The sequence below is a fragment of the Moschus berezovskii genome, chromosome Y, assembly GCF_049115385.1.
Source record: "Moschus berezovskii isolate FMDL1 chromosome Y, NW_MosBer_1.0, whole genome shotgun sequence".
In the NCBI taxonomy this organism is placed as follows: domain Eukaryota; kingdom Metazoa; phylum Chordata; class Mammalia; order Artiodactyla; family Moschidae; genus Moschus; species Moschus berezovskii.
Window position 1 is genome coordinate 63683577 of NC_142489.1, and position 15663 is coordinate 63699239.

The window sequence follows — 15663 nt, forward strand, 5'->3', positions numbered from 1 at the left end:
CTTAAAAAGGTTCCTCGGGTGTTTCCAATTGGCCAGTAAGGCTGTAAGCCCTGTATTGCACAGATGTTGTCTGTGAGTAAAGAAAATGCCTCATGATTTGTCTTAACCCTTGTGCACCTTGTATGAAACCTTGGGGTTCATACAAACAGATCTACACATCACCAAAATAATCAAGTATGAGCATACGTGTGTACCTGTGTGTGTCTACACTGCATCTTTTGTTTGTTTGGTTTTGCTTTTGTTCTTGCATGTGTGCTCAGTCATGTCTGATTCTTTGCAACCACATGGAGTGCATCCCGCCAGGCTTCTCTGTCCATGAGACCTCCCAGGCTGGAATATTGCAATGGATTGCCATTTCCTTCTCCAGGGGGATCTTCTTGACCCAGGAATCTAACCCACGTCTCTAGCATTGGCAGGCGGAGTCTTTATCACGAAGCCACCTGGAAAGCCTAGAGTGCATGTGGCCTACCCATGTGTGTCTACAGTAAGTGCAATGTCTTAATTTTAGCCTAAAAACTGAATATTCATAATCAAGAGGAATGAAAAATAAAGCACTTCTTTTCACAAAATATGGGGTCAACGTGCTATTGTAATGTTTATTCTAATGAGAAACCACCAAAAGCCAGGGAGGGGACTGCTCTAGGGTCCCTGGGAATGGACCTTTAGGAGTTGAGTGTCACAAACTTTCAACAGTGTATGGACTCAACTGTCCTCCACAGAGAGAAAAAGATGAGCTTCTCTTTCTCATTTGGCTCCTAGCAGCTTGTGCAGACAGTGTCAGACTTTATTTTTTGGGGGCTCCAAAATCACTGCAGATGCTGATTGCAGCCATGAAATTAAAAGACGCTTACTCCTTGGAAGGAAAGTCATGACCAACCTAGATAGTATATTAAAAAGCAGAGACATTACTTTGCCAACAAAGGTCCGTCTGGTCAAGGCTATGGTTTTTCCCGTGGCCATGTATGGATGTGAGAGTTGGACTATGAAGAAGGCTGATCGCCGAAGAATTGATGCTTTTGAACTGTGGTGCTGGAGAAGACTCTTGAGAGTCCCTTGGACTGTAAGAGATCCAATCAGTCCATTCTAGAGGAGATCAATCCTGGGTGTTCATTGGAGGGACTGATGCTAAAGCTGAAACTGCAATACTTTGGCCACCTCATGCGACGAGTTGACTCACTGGAAAAGACTCTGATGGTGGGAAGGATTGGGAGCGGGAGGAGAAGGGGATGACAGAGAATGAGATGGCTGCATGGCATCACCGACTCTATGGACATGAGTTTGCGTGAACTCCGGGAGTTGGTGCTGGACAGGGAGGCCTGGCGTGCTGTGATTCATGGGGTCGCAAAGAGTCAGACACGACTGAGCGACTGAAATGAACTGAACTGAACTGAGATTATCAGGACTCCTTCTGCCCTTCTATATCGGGAATATCTGCAGAATCCAACCTGGCTGTCAACATTTAAACTTCTCAGATGATAGGAAGACAGCTTAGGCTATAAATGCAAACCAGGGACTAAAAGAAAGAAGGAAAGAAAGAAACACACCCACTTTGGAGAAATGAGGCACCAACCTTACCGTGCTGATGGGAACATAAACCAGAACCACCCTTCAGAGGGCAATCTGGCAATATCTCTCCAAATATCAGCAGCACAGAGCCTGTGGCCCACGGCTCCACTTCTAGGAACATATCCTGTGGATTCACTCCCACCTGGGCAGAAGGGTCTTCATCGCAGCTGTTTCCAACAGCAAAAATAGAGAACTACTCAATATGTAAAGTGCCTGGATGAATAAGTTACCATTCACCTTTAAAGGGAAGAAAATACAGCCACTAAAATAACAGCGTGATAGCTCTGTGTGCAGTGAAATGGAAAGCCCATCTGTTTAATGAAAAGGAAAATAGTAAAGGACATTAGCGCTGGTGTAGGGGAGAAAAGGAGGAAAGGAAATGCAGATACTAATATATGTGTTCTTGGGCTTCTCAGTGTGGACATTAGTGCCTTGCAGGTGGGAGTAAATGGCCTGGAGCAGTTCTAGCACTGCAAAATGTTTGACAGCAATCATGACCTCCACCCACTAGATGGCAGTAGCACTCACATCCCTGGGACAATAAAGGGTCCAGGGGATTCCCTGGTGGTTCAGTGGTTAAGACTCCATCTTCCAACTGCGGAAGCACAGGTTTGATCCCTGGGAATTAAGATCCCACATGAGACACACGGTGCAGCCCTCCCCTGGACTCCCTGTTCAAAAGTGTCTGGAGAATCCCAGGGATGGGGGAGCCTGGTGGGCCGCCATCTAATGGGGTCGCACAGAGTTAAAACTGTCTCAGTTCAGTTCAGTCGCTCAGTCGTGTCCGACTCTCCGCGACCCCATGAATCACAGCACGCCAGGCCTCCCTGTCCATCACCAACTCCCGGAGTACACTCAAACTCATGTCCACAGAGTCGGTGATGCCACCCAGCCATCTCATTCTCGGTCGTCCCCTTCTCCTCCCGATCCCAACCTTTCCCAGCATCAGAGTCTTTTCCAGTGAGTCAACTCGTCGCATGAGGTGGCCAAAGTATTGCAGTTTCAGCTTTAGCATCAGTCCCTCCAATGAACATCCAGGATTGATCTCCCTTAGAATGGACTGGTTGGATCTCCTTGCAGTATAAAGGACTCTCAAGAGTCTTCTCCAACACCACAGTTCAAAAGCATCCATCCTTCGGCGATCAGACTTCTTCACAGTCCAACTCTCACCTCCATACATGACCACGGGAAAAACCATTGCCTTGACTAGATGGACCTTGGTTGGCAAAGTAATGTCTCTGCTTTTTAATATACTATCAAGGTTGGTCATAATCTAGACATTGTTAAGTGGGGCCCAGATCACCCAGACTGAGGTCGAAAAGAGCTTTCCAAGGAGACTAAATAGAGCCAACAAGGAAAGAGGATGGACCAAAAAAATAAAAGGGGCCAACACTGGTCACACTATTATTTTCACAGGTGGGGAGTGATAAAGAGGAACAGGTGATCAGAGGTTACAGCTATAGACTGGCTTTTCATTAATCATCTTTCGGTACTTTGACTTGGAGAAGGGGATGGCAATCTATGCCAGTGTTCTTCCCTTAAGAATTCCCTGGACAGAAGAGCCTGGCAGGCTACAGACCATGGGATCCTACCTTGACTTCTTGTTCCCTGTGCATTCATTACATAGAAAAACATTTTTTTCTTCAATTATGTGATTCCTCAAAAATCAGAACACACTAACGAACAGCCAAGCCAGCTTTGATGTATGATGGACTAAAATCCCACTACCGAAGGCTCCAGCCATAAAAGAAACAGCCATCAAAGCAAAATGTTTTAAGGGCACTTCCTTTGTGGTCATTGATTAAGACCACTCTTTCACTACAGGGGGCACGGGTTCCATCTCTGGTCAGGGAGCTAAGATTCTGCATGCCATGAGTCACACCCCACCTCCAAAAAGTTTTAAAACAAAAATATAAACACTCCTTTATAAGTTAAAAGAAAAAAAAAAAAACTCCTTTATTCAAAAGACACAGGCAGACTATAAAGAATGGTCTTGCAGGAGGCACAAGCTAATGGCTCCTTCAAAGGAATAATATCTTTAGACAAGACACCCTGGAAGATGCTCTTGTCAGTCAGTAAAGCAGACATCTTTCTCACCTCATTCACTCTAAGGAAAAAAAGAAAAATCAAGACAACAACTGGAAAACTGGGGTACCCAGAACTGCATCCAAGACCTCAAAGAATGCCTGGCTTCCAAAGTCTTGCTTTCTGCAGAGAAAAGCAAGGAGGCTGGTGACATTGACAGTGGAAGAATAAACAAGAAGAAAGTTTTCAGGTCTGAGGATTTCTGTTTTTCTTGAAAATTCAGGGTTGGACAGCACAAATTCAATGGGTGGGAGCTGCCTCCTTGCAAAAAAAGTACTTTGTGCTTCATTCCATTACCATCCAAATCCTTATCTGACCCTTGATTCCTACAGCTGGGCCAACGAACCCTACAGCAGCAAGTGGTGAGAGCTCGTGAAAGTGAAAAGATGCCCTGTCCTGCAGCATTGCAGATCATTTGTCTTGGTTAAAAAGCTACATGGCAGACAGACCCAAATCTAAAGGCAAAACTCAACCACAAGCCATGTGTGATCCTGGGTAGGTAACTTTATTTCTCTGTGCAATGGGGCTATTACCTTACCTTGAAGGTTACTGTATATATTTTTTTTAATAGTTTTCCCATACAGAGAGTTAAGTTCACTTTTTGGAGAATCCAGGAATCTTAACACCTGTGCAGATGCAAGTAAACACCAGGACAAAACAAATAGAATGCAGAACTGCCACACGTGACTGGCAAAGAGGAAGGGTGACCGTGAGAATGCTTCTGTACAGCTTTCTTTTTGAGGGTGTGGAGGCGGGAGGAGAGTGTGAGAAAGCAAACCACACTGCTGAGAACTAGGAGTGAACCTGAGGGGCCCAGACTGGTCCTTGCATGTTCAAATAAGGAGCTCCCACCAGCCAACCTGAGCTGGAGCCCCTCAAGCCACTGTCCCATCACTTCTGGGTTACAAGACCAGGTGACTGTGATAAACAAGGCCTCAGCCCCAGTGGCGACAGAGACTCACTCCAACTCCACCACCTCTGTCTCTGCATTCCCATCCCTGGGGCCCCCTCTCCAGTTCTCAGTTCCTCCCTCTGAAAATGGCATCACAGGACAAGATGAGCCCAGAGGGCACTGACCACCAGAGTCTGTGTCTTCAGGCTGGAAGATCACTCCACACTAGTGGCTTCCTGTCCCTCCATAAAACCTGGTATATTCAAAGGGCTCCGGATAGCACACCCCAAGTATTTCTTCTCTGCTTGTCTCCTGCTCCTTTCTCAGCCTCCTCTGCTCACTTTTCCTAATGCCTACATGCACAGTGGGCTTCCCTGATGGCAAAGAACCCGCCTGCCAAAGCAAGAGACACAGGTTCGATCCCTGGGTTGGGAAGGTCCCCTGGAGAAGGAAATGGCAACCCACTCCAGTATTCTTGCCTGGAAAGTCCCATGGACAGAGGAGCCTGGGGGCTACAGTCCATGGGGTTGCAAAGAGTCAGACAGGACTAAGCAACAACAACACGGGCAAGTGGATCAGGCCTCTCACTCTTTCTTTATGCTCCTGGCCAGGGTCTCTGAACGTTCGCACTACTGCCATCGCGGCTGCATAATTCTCTGTCGTGGGGATTGTTCTGTGCACTGCAGAAGATTTAGCAGCATCCCTGGTCAGCAATCACTTGCCAGCAGCTTCCCTCGTTCCCCACTTCGCCTAACTTATGAGACCTACTGCTTTGAATCCAATCCCATGAATACATCTATATTCTCAGAATTGCACGTTCTGCCCTGACCTGGCCTGATTCAAGCCTCCAACTACCCTCATGTTCTCTCCACCTAGGAATCTAGCAGGCATCTCAAACTTGCGAAATTGAGACCTGAACCCAGTGGCTCTTGTTTCTCCTGCTGTATCCAAACCTGTCAACCCAGGCAAGACCCAGCAAATCTCTGCTGCAGGGCCTGCTCCAGAGGAGCAGGCTGTAGCAACAGCCTCCTAACCAAGCTGCAACAATGACTCCAGCAATCATAAAGTGGCTGGACGAAAACAGAAATGAAGTTCAGCTAGGGATGTGTCTGGAGATGAAAGTAAAGATCTGATGCTGTAAAGAATGTCACTGCATAGGAACCTGGAATGCTATGTCCGTGAATCAAGGTAAGTTGGATGGGGTCAAGCAGGACAGAGCAAGAGTAAACCTCAGTGTCTTAGGATTCAGGGAACTAAAATGGAGTGGGATGAGCAAATTTAACTGGGATGGTCATTATATCTACTACAGTGGGCAAGAATCCCATAGGAGAAATGGAGGAGCCCTCGTAATCCACTAAAGAGTCCGAAATGCAGTACTTGGGTGCAACCTCCAAAATGACAGAATGAGCTCAGTTCATTTCCAAGGCAAACCATTCACTTTACTGAAGTCTCTGCCGCAAATGCTGATGCTGAAGAAGCTGAAATTAATCAGTTCTATGAAGACCTACACGACCTTGTAGAACTAACACCAAATGAAAGATGTCCTTATCATCTCAGGGGACTGGAATGCAAAAGCAGGAAGTCAAGAGGTACCTGGAGTGACAGGCAAGTTGGACCTTGGAGTACAAAATGAAGCAGGGCCCAGACTAATCAAATTCTGCCAAGAGAATGCACTGGTCATACCAAATATCCTTTTACAACAGCACGAGAGACGACTTTACAGGAGGATGTCACCAAACGGTCTATGCTGATGTCAGATTGATAATATTCTTGGGAGCAATCAAGGGGGAGAAGCTGTATACGGTCTGCAAAAACAAGACCCGGAGTTGACTGTGGATCATCATCAGATCATCAGCTTCTCGTGGAAAAAATGCAGGCTTAAACTAAACGGGGCAGAGTCGGGTGTGGGTAGAGGGCAGAACCACTAGGCCAGCCAGGTACAACTTGAATCAAATCCCCTCTGAATATGCGGTGGAGGGGAAAAATCGTTTCAAGGGTTTAGATCTAGTAAACAGAGTGCCTCAAGTACTGTGGAAGGAGATCCAAAATATTGTACAGCGAACAAACCCATCCCAAAGAAAAATAAAAGCACGAAGGCAAAGTGATTGTCTGAGGAGGGTTTACACATAGCTGTGGAAAGGAGAGAAGCAAAAAAGCTTGACGAAAAGGCAAAGGTACCCCAACTAAGTGCAGAGTTCCAGAGAATAGCAAGGAGAGACAAGCAGGGCTTCTTCAATAAACAATGCAAAGGAATAGAAGAAAACAACAGAAGGGGAAAGACTAGAGCTCTCTTCAAGAAAACTGGAAATATCCAAAGAACATTTCATCCAAAGATAGGCACAAAAAAGGACAGAAACCGTAAAGGCCGAAAAGAAGCAGAAGAGATCAAGATGCGATGGAAAGAATATATAGAGGTGTAGAAAAAAAAAGGCCTAAACGACCCAGATAAGCACCCTTCACCTTCCCAGAGCCAGACATTCAGGAGTGTGAAATCAAGTAAGATGATGGAATTCCAGCAGAGCTACTTAAAATCCTAAAAGACAATGGTATCAAGGTGCTGCACTCAAGACGTCAGCAAATCTGGAAAACCTAATAACAGCCACGGGCCTGGAAAAGGTCAATCCTTTTCCCAATTTCCAAGAAGGGCAGGACGAAAGAACGTTCAAACCACGGCACAATTGTGCTCATCTCCCACGCTAATAAAGTTATGCTCAAAATCCTTCATGCTAGGCTTCAGCATTACATGAACTGAGAAATTCCAGATGTTCAAGGTGGGCTTAGGAACATCAGAGGAACCAGATCTCAAGTTGTCACCATTGGCTGGATCACAGAAATAGCAAGTTAACTCCAGAGAAACCTCTACCTCTTTTTCACTGACCACTCTATAAAGTCTTTGGTTGTGTTGATCATAACAGATTGTGGAAAACTCTTAAAGAGGTGGCAATACAGGACCATCTTTACCTGGATCCTGAGAGACCTGTAGGCAGGTCAGGAAGCAACATTTAGAACCAGGTATGGAAAAATTGATTGGTTCAGGATTGAGAAAGGATGACAAGGCTGTTGATTGTCACCTTGCTTATTGAACTTAAGTGCATAGCACATCATGAGAAATGCCAGGCTGGATGAGTTGCAACCCCAAATCATGATTGCTGGGAGAAATGTCAACCACCTAAGATATGCATATGAATACCCCTCTAATGACAGAAAACGAACAGGGACTAAAGAACCTCTTCATGGGGGTGAAGGAGGACAGTTCAAACGCAGGCATAAAACTCATTATAAAAACCCAGATCACAGTATCCGATTCCATCACTTCATGGCAAATAGAAGGGGGAAAGGGGAAAGCTGTGCCAGATTTCCTCTTCTTGAGCTCTAAAATCACTGCAGATGGTGACGGAAGCCATCAAATTAGAAAACACGTATTGGCAGGAAAGCTATGACAAACCTAGACAGTGTGTAAAAAGGCAAAGCTATCACTTTTCTGACAAAGGTCCAAAGAGTCGAGGCTATGGTCTTTCTAGTAGTCACATATGGTTTTCAGAGACGGACCAAAAAGGAGGCAGAACACCAAAGAACTGATGCTTTCTGAACTGTGGGCCTGGAGAACTCCTGACAGTCCCTTGGACAGCAAGGAGACCAAGCCAGTCAATGTTCAAGGAAATCAACCCTAAATACTCATCGGAAGGACTGCTGCTGAAGCTGAAGCTCTAATACTTTGGACACCCGATGTGAAGAGCCAACTCACTGGAAAAGACCCTGATGCTGGGAAAGACTGAAGGCAGAAGGTGAAGCCGGAGACAAGGATGAGATGGTTGGGTGGCATCACCGATGCAGTGGATATGAACCTGGACAAACTCCGGGAGATGGTGGAGGACAGGGAGACCTGGCGTGCTGCCATCCACAGCTTCACAAAGTGCCAGACACATCTTGGCCACTGAGCCACCACAAGGGTGTGTCCTAATTTCATTCTTTTACTTTTAGCTGTCAAGATTTTCCAGTATCACTTTTAAAAGAAATGATCTTTTCTCCCTTGCATATTGCTGCCTCCTTTGTTGTAGATTAGGGGACCATTTGGGCATGAGTTTATCTCCGGGTTTTCTATCGTGTTCCATTGGCCTATATTCCTGTTTCTGTCTCAGTTCCATGCCGCACTGATTACTATCAGTTCAGTTCAGTTCAGTCGCTCAGTCGTGTCCGACTCTCCGCGACTCCATGAATCACAGCAGGCCAGGCCTCCCTGTCCATCACCAACTCCCGGAGTTCACTCAAACTCACGTCCACAGAGTCGGTGATGCCATCCAGCTATCCCATTCTCTGTCGTCCGCTTTTCCTTCCGCTCCCACCCTTTCCCAGCCTGAGTCTTTTCCAGTGAGTCAACCTGTCACATGAGGCGGCCAAAGTACTGCAGTTTCAGCTTTAGCATCAGTCCTTCCAATGAACACCCAGGATTGATCTCCTTTTGTAGTAAAGGCTGAAGTCAGGGAGTCTGAATCCTACAGCTCTTCTTTTTCTCTCTCAAGACAGCATGGTTCTTTAAGGGCTTCTCTATTTCCATACAAGTTTGAAAAAATTTTTTTTTCTATTATCTGTGAAAAATGCCATTGGTAGTTTCATACGAATGGCACTGAATCTGTAAATTGCATTTTGCGGTGTAGCCCTTTTCACAATATCGATTCTTCCAGTACACGAGAATGGCATATCTCTCCATATCTTTGTGTCACCTTTGTTTCATCCATGCCTTATTATTTTCTGTGCACCAGTCTCTTCCCAGCCTAGGCAGGTTTATTCCCAGGAATTTTACTCTTCTTGTGGCCATGGTGAATGGGATTGCTTCCTTAGTTTCTATTTTTGATGTTTTGTTGTTATTGTATAGGAAAGCAAGAGTTTTCGTGTGTTAATTTTGTATCCAGCAACTTCCCTAAAGTCCTTAATTAGTTCTAGTCAATTCGTGGTGGCATCTTTGGTTTCTCTGGGCATGGTATCACATCATGGGCAAACAGTGGCAGTTTCACCTCTTCTTTTTCAGTTTGTTTGAAAATGGTTTTCTTCTTTTCCTCTGATTGCTGTCACTCGGAGTCCCAAGACTATACTGAATAACAATGGTGAGAGTGGGCATCTTTGTCTTATTCTAAACCTTAGGGGACATGCTTTTACCATTGGGGATCATGTCTGCAGTGGATTTATCCATATGTGGTAGCCGTTATTAGCATGAAGAAGATTCCCTCTGATCCCACTGCCTGAACAGGTTTTCCCGTACACCCATCATAAATGGGTGTTGGATTTTGTCAAAAGTGTTTTTTGCGTTTTTATCCTAAATAGTTTCAAGAGCTCTCCTTGGAAAACTCAGTTATCTTTCAGTGTTCTTTCTTCCTTTTGCCCCCTGATGCAAAGAGCTGACCCATTAGGAAATGCCCTGATGCTGGGAAAGATTGAAGGTAAAAGGAGAAGTGGTCAGCAGATGATGAGATGGTTCAGTAACATCACCAAACCCAAGGACATGAATCTGAACAAATTCTGGGAGACAGGGAAGGGAAGTCTGGCAGGCTAGAGTCCATGGGGTTCCAAAGAGTTGGGTATGGCTTACTGACTGAACAACAACACAAAGTCTCTCCTTCTGTGATTCACTCTTGACTACTTCCTTTCCTAACGCACTTCACCCTATCCATATCTCAGTTATGCTAATTTCACTCCTTATCATGCTTTAGATTCAGCCACATATCACTGTCTTTTTTGCCACCCACCTGGCACCAAATGTGGGATTTCTCAACTTCAGATGACTCAGTGGTCTCCTATCCATCCTCTAGCATGCACATATTTCAATCGGACACTGTCTACCTTGCTACAATCAGAGAAAATTGTCACTCACCAGCTAAGCCATGTGACAGGAAGCAAGATCTTGAGAAGAGCCTACGAGGACTCTGGATTCTAACTTATTCTCGATCTTCACGTTGTTCCTTTAACTCTATTCCTCAATCACACTGAACTTTCAGTCTGTGCTCGGTTCTCCTTGGTCTCACCGTCTGTGCCTATGCCATTCCTTCTGCATCCATTGCTTTTTCCTTGTTGTTAATGCCTATGAGACCTTATTTTAACTTCCTCACGCAGCTGTTTCTGACTTTACAGATTGTTAAATAGATCACTACTTCAGATTGACCTGTTCGATGTGCTTTGATAGTCTTCGCTGACTGGAACAGACGGTCATCTCCCAAGTCTATTTCGCTTGGGATTTTATTCGATTCTCTTCTGGAGTAGAGGCCTGTTTTTGAAACATATAACCTAAATAATGGAATCGATAAGAAACATGGTTTTTTTAAACTTACTAATCTTAATAAACTTAATAAACTCTGGACTCAAAGACAGATTATTGAGATCCTGTCCCTCCAAAAAAGAAGTATATTGTTTACAAGTTAAAACCAACACCTTTGGGAGGATAGAAGATGGCGGAGGAATAGGACGGGGCGACCACTTTCTCCCCCACAAATTCAGCAAAAGAACATTCGAACACTGAGTAAATCCCACAAAACAACTTCTGAATGTCCGCAGAGGACATCAGGCACCCAGAAAAGCAGCCCATTGTCTTCTCAAGGAGGTAGGAAAGAGTATAAAAGAAATAAAGAGAGCAAAAGAGGGAGGGATGGAACTCCATTCCAGGAAGGGAGGCTAAAAAAAAAAGAGAGAGAGAGAGAGAGAGAGAAGTTTCCAAACACCTGGAAACACTCATGGGCGAGTCTGTGGCGAGCCTTGGAACCTCAGAGGGCCACATAACCAGGAGAAAAAAAAATAAAAAATTAAAACCCACAGACTAAATGCCCAGAGGAAACTCTCAGCGGAGAAGCGGCGCACCTGCCCCGCAACTCCCACTAGCAAGCGGGGGCTGGGCAGAAGGCAGCGCTTAGAGAGAGGACCGAACCTAAACGCCCCGAGGGCAATCTGAGGGCATTAATGGGGAGATAGCTAAGCAGACTGTGGGATAGTGACCCTGCGGAAAGGCGAAAAGCCTGTGAAAAGGTGAAAAGCCTGTGAAAAGGCGAAAAGTCCCAACCTAAGACTCTGCCAGCCCCGCTCACAGAACAAAGGACTGAGCAGAGTGCCCAGCTGCGGCTGACCCATCCCCCACCCCCCATCCCCCGCCGACACAGGCAGGGAATGCAGCCAGCCCCAGAAGGGGCAAATGCGGCCCCAGTGAGGCCTCCAATACCAAGTGGCAGGCAGGCTTCGTCGCTGACCGAGACTTCTTGGTTTCGGGCTGGTCGATATCCGACTGAGAAGGTGCACCCGTTGTACACCCAGAAAACCGAGCGGCAGGGAGCAGGGAGGCAATAAGTCGCAGTGACTGCGCTTGGCAAACGCCTGGTCACCTGAGCTGCTCGGACCGGGGAAGGTACAAAATGCAGGCCCAGCCAAGTCGCGCCTTTGTGGAGTTCCTGAGGACCTGAACCTGAGCCGCTCAAACCTGGGAGTTGCATACACCAGCGCCAGCCACAGACAGTGCCCGACAGAGCAACCTAGAGCCTGAGCAGCATAAACAGGGAAAGCACACATGCCACCAGCGGGGGCAATCCCAGTGTAGCCGAGACACTGCACGAACTCCCCACAGACGCCAGGGATATTTGCTAGCAGCCTCCCTCACTCCCCACAGCACGACTGAACAGAGAGAAGAAATCCAGCCCCACACACAGAGAGGAGACTACATAATTAAGAAAACTCCACAAACTGTCAGAAGACGGAAAGGCCACCCCAAGCACAGCAGTGTAAGTAAGATGAAGTGGCAGAATAATACCCAGCAAGTAAAGGAACAGGATAAATGCCCACCAACACAAACAAAAGAGGAAGATATAGGGAACCTACCTGATAAAGAATTTCGAATTTTAATAGTGAAAATGATTCAAAATCTGGAAAGCAAAACGGAGATACAGATTAATAACTTGGAGAAAAGGATTGAGAAGATGCGAGAAAGTTTTAATAAGGATTTAGAGGAAATAAAAAAGAGTCAGTATACAATGAATAATGCAATAGATGAGATCAGAAACACTCTGGAGGGAACAAACAGTAGAAAAATGGAGGCAGAAGACACGATAAGTGAGCTAGAAGACAGAATTGTAGAAATTAATAAAACAGAGAGGGGAAAAAGAAAAACGAATTAAAAGACATGAGGACAATATTAGAGACCTCTGGGACAATGTTAAACGCCCCAGCATTCGAATCATAGGAGTCCCAGAAGAAGAAAACAAAAAGAAGGTCCATGAGAGAATACTTGAGGAGATAATAGTTGAAAACTTCCCTAAAATGGGGAAGGAAATATTCACCCAAGTCCAAGAAACACAGAGAGTCCCTAACAGGATAAACCCAAGGCGAAATACTCCAAGGCACATATTAATCAAATTAACAAAGATCAAACACAAACAACAAATATTAAAAGCAGCAAGGGAAAAGCAACAAATAACACACAAGGGGATTCCCATAAGGATAACAGCTGATCTTTCAACAGAAACCCTTCAGGCCAGGAGGGAATGGCAGGACATACTTAAAGTGATGAAAGAAAGTAACCTACAGCCCAGATTATTATACCCAGCAAAGATCTCGTTCAAATATGAAGAAGTCAAAAGCTTTACAGCCAAGCAAAAGCTGAGAGAATTCAGCATCAACAAACCAGTTCTCCAACAAATACTAAAGGATCGTCTCTAGACAGGAAACACAGAAAGGGTGTATAAACTCGAACACAGAGCAATAAAGAAAATGGCTACAGGATCATACTTATCAATAATCACCTTAAATGTAAATGTGTTGAATGCCCCAACCAAAAGACAAAGGCTGGCTGAATGGATACAAAAACAAGACCCCCAAATATGTTGTCTACAGGAGACCCACCTCAAAACGAGGGACACATACAGGCTGAAAGTGAAGGACTGGAAAAAGGTATTCCACGCAAATAGAGACCAAAAGAAAGCAGGAGTAGCAATACTCATATCAGATAAAATAGATTTTAAAACAAAGGCTGTGGAAAGAGACAAAGATGGAAACTACATAATGATCAAAGGCTCAATGCAGGAAGAAGATATAACAATTCTAAATATCCATGCACCCAACATAGGAGCACCTCAATATGTAAGACAATTACTAACAAGTATGAAAGGGGAAATTAACAACAACACAATAATAGTGGGAGACTTCAATACCCCACTCACACCTATGAATAGATCAACTAAACAGAAAATTAACAAGGAAACACAAACTTTAATAGATACAATAGACCAGCTAGACCTAATAGATCTCTATAGGACATTTCAGCCAAAAACAATGAATTTCATCGTTTTCTCAAGCGCACGCAGAACCTTTTCGAGGATAGATCACATCCTGGGCCATAAATCTAGCCTTGGTAAATTCAAAAAAAATATTGAAATCATTCCAAGCATCTTTTCTGACCACAATGCAGTAAGATTAGATCTCAATTACAGGAGAAAAACTATTAAAAATGCCAACATATGGAGGCTGAACAACACACTGCTGAATAACCAACAAATCATAGAAGAAATCAAAAGAGAAATAAAAATAGGCATAGAAATGAATGAAAATGAAAACACAACAACCCAAAACCTCTGGGACACTGTAAAAGCAGTGCTAAGGGGAAGGTTCATGGCAATACAGGCACACCTCAACAAACAAGAAAAAAGTCAATTAATTAACCTAACTCTACATCTAAAAAAAAATAGAAAAGGAAGAAATGAAGAACCCCAGGGTAAGTAGAAGGAAAGAAATCTTAAAAATTAGGGCAGAAATAAATGCAAAAGAAACAAAAGAGACCATAGCAAAAATCAACAAAGCCAAAAGCTGGTTCTTTGAGGAGGTAAATAAAACTGACAAAACACTAGTCAGACTCATCAAGAAACAAAGGGAGAAAAAACAAATCAATAAAATTAGAAATGATAATAGAGAGATCACAACCGACAACACAGAAATACAAAGGATTATTAGAGAATACTATCAGCAATTATATGGCAATAAAATGGATAACTTGGAAGAATAGAAAATTTTAACAGACCCATCACAAGCATGGAAATTGAAACTGTAATCAGAAGTCTTCCAGCAAACAAAAGCCCAGGACCAGACGGCATCACAGCCGAATTCTTCCAAAAATTTAGAGAAGAACTAACACCTATTCTACTCAAACTCTTCCAGAAAATTTCTGAGGAAGGGAAACTTCCAAACTCATTCTATGAGGCCACCATCACCCTAATCCCAAAACCTGGTGAAGATACCACAAAAAAAGAAAACTACAGGCCAGTATCAATGATGAACATAGATACAAAAATCCTTAACAAAACTCTAGCAATCACAATCCAACAACACATTAAGAAGATCACACATCATGACCAAGTGGGCTTTGCCCCAGGAATGCAAGGATTCTTCAATATCTGCAAATCAATCAATGCAATACACCATATTAACAAACTGATAAATAAAAATTATATGATTATCTCAATAGATGAAGAGAAAGCCTTCAACAAAATCCAACATCCATTTATTATAAAACCCTCCAGAAGATGGGAATAGAAGGGACAAACCTCAACATAATAAAAGCTATATATGACAAATCCACAGCAAACATTATCGTCAATGGTGAAAAACTGAAAGCATTTCCCCTAAAGTCAGGAACAAGAAAAGGGTGCCCACTCTCACCACTACTGTTCAACATAGTTCTGGAAGTTTTGGCCACAGCAATCAGAGCAGAAAAAGACATAAAAGAATCCATATTGGAGAAGAAGAAGTACAACTTTCACTGTTCACTGATGACATGATCCTATACACAGAAAACCCTAAAGACTATACCAGAAAACTACTAGAGCTAATCAATGAACAGAGTAAAGTTGCAGGATATAAAATCAACACACAGAAATCCCTTGCATTCCTACACACTAATAATGAGAAAATAGAGAAATTAAGGAAATGATACCATTCACTGTTGCAATGAAAAGGATTAAATACTTAGGAATATATCTACCTAAGGAAACAAAAGACCTGTACATAGAAAACTATAAAACACTGCTGAAAGTAGTCAAAGAGGACACTGATAGATGGAGAAATATACCATGTTCGTGGATTGGAAGGATAAATATTGTGAA

General features: G+C 44.0%; 1 pseudogene; it reads right to left on the reverse strand.

The window, feature by feature from the left end:
• Positions 1 to 5182, reverse strand: part of LOC148773139 (MYND-type zinc finger-containing chromatin reader ZMYND8-like) — a 114097-nt pseudogene extending 108915 nt beyond the window's left edge.
• Positions 5183 to 15663: the final 10481 nt, after the last annotated feature.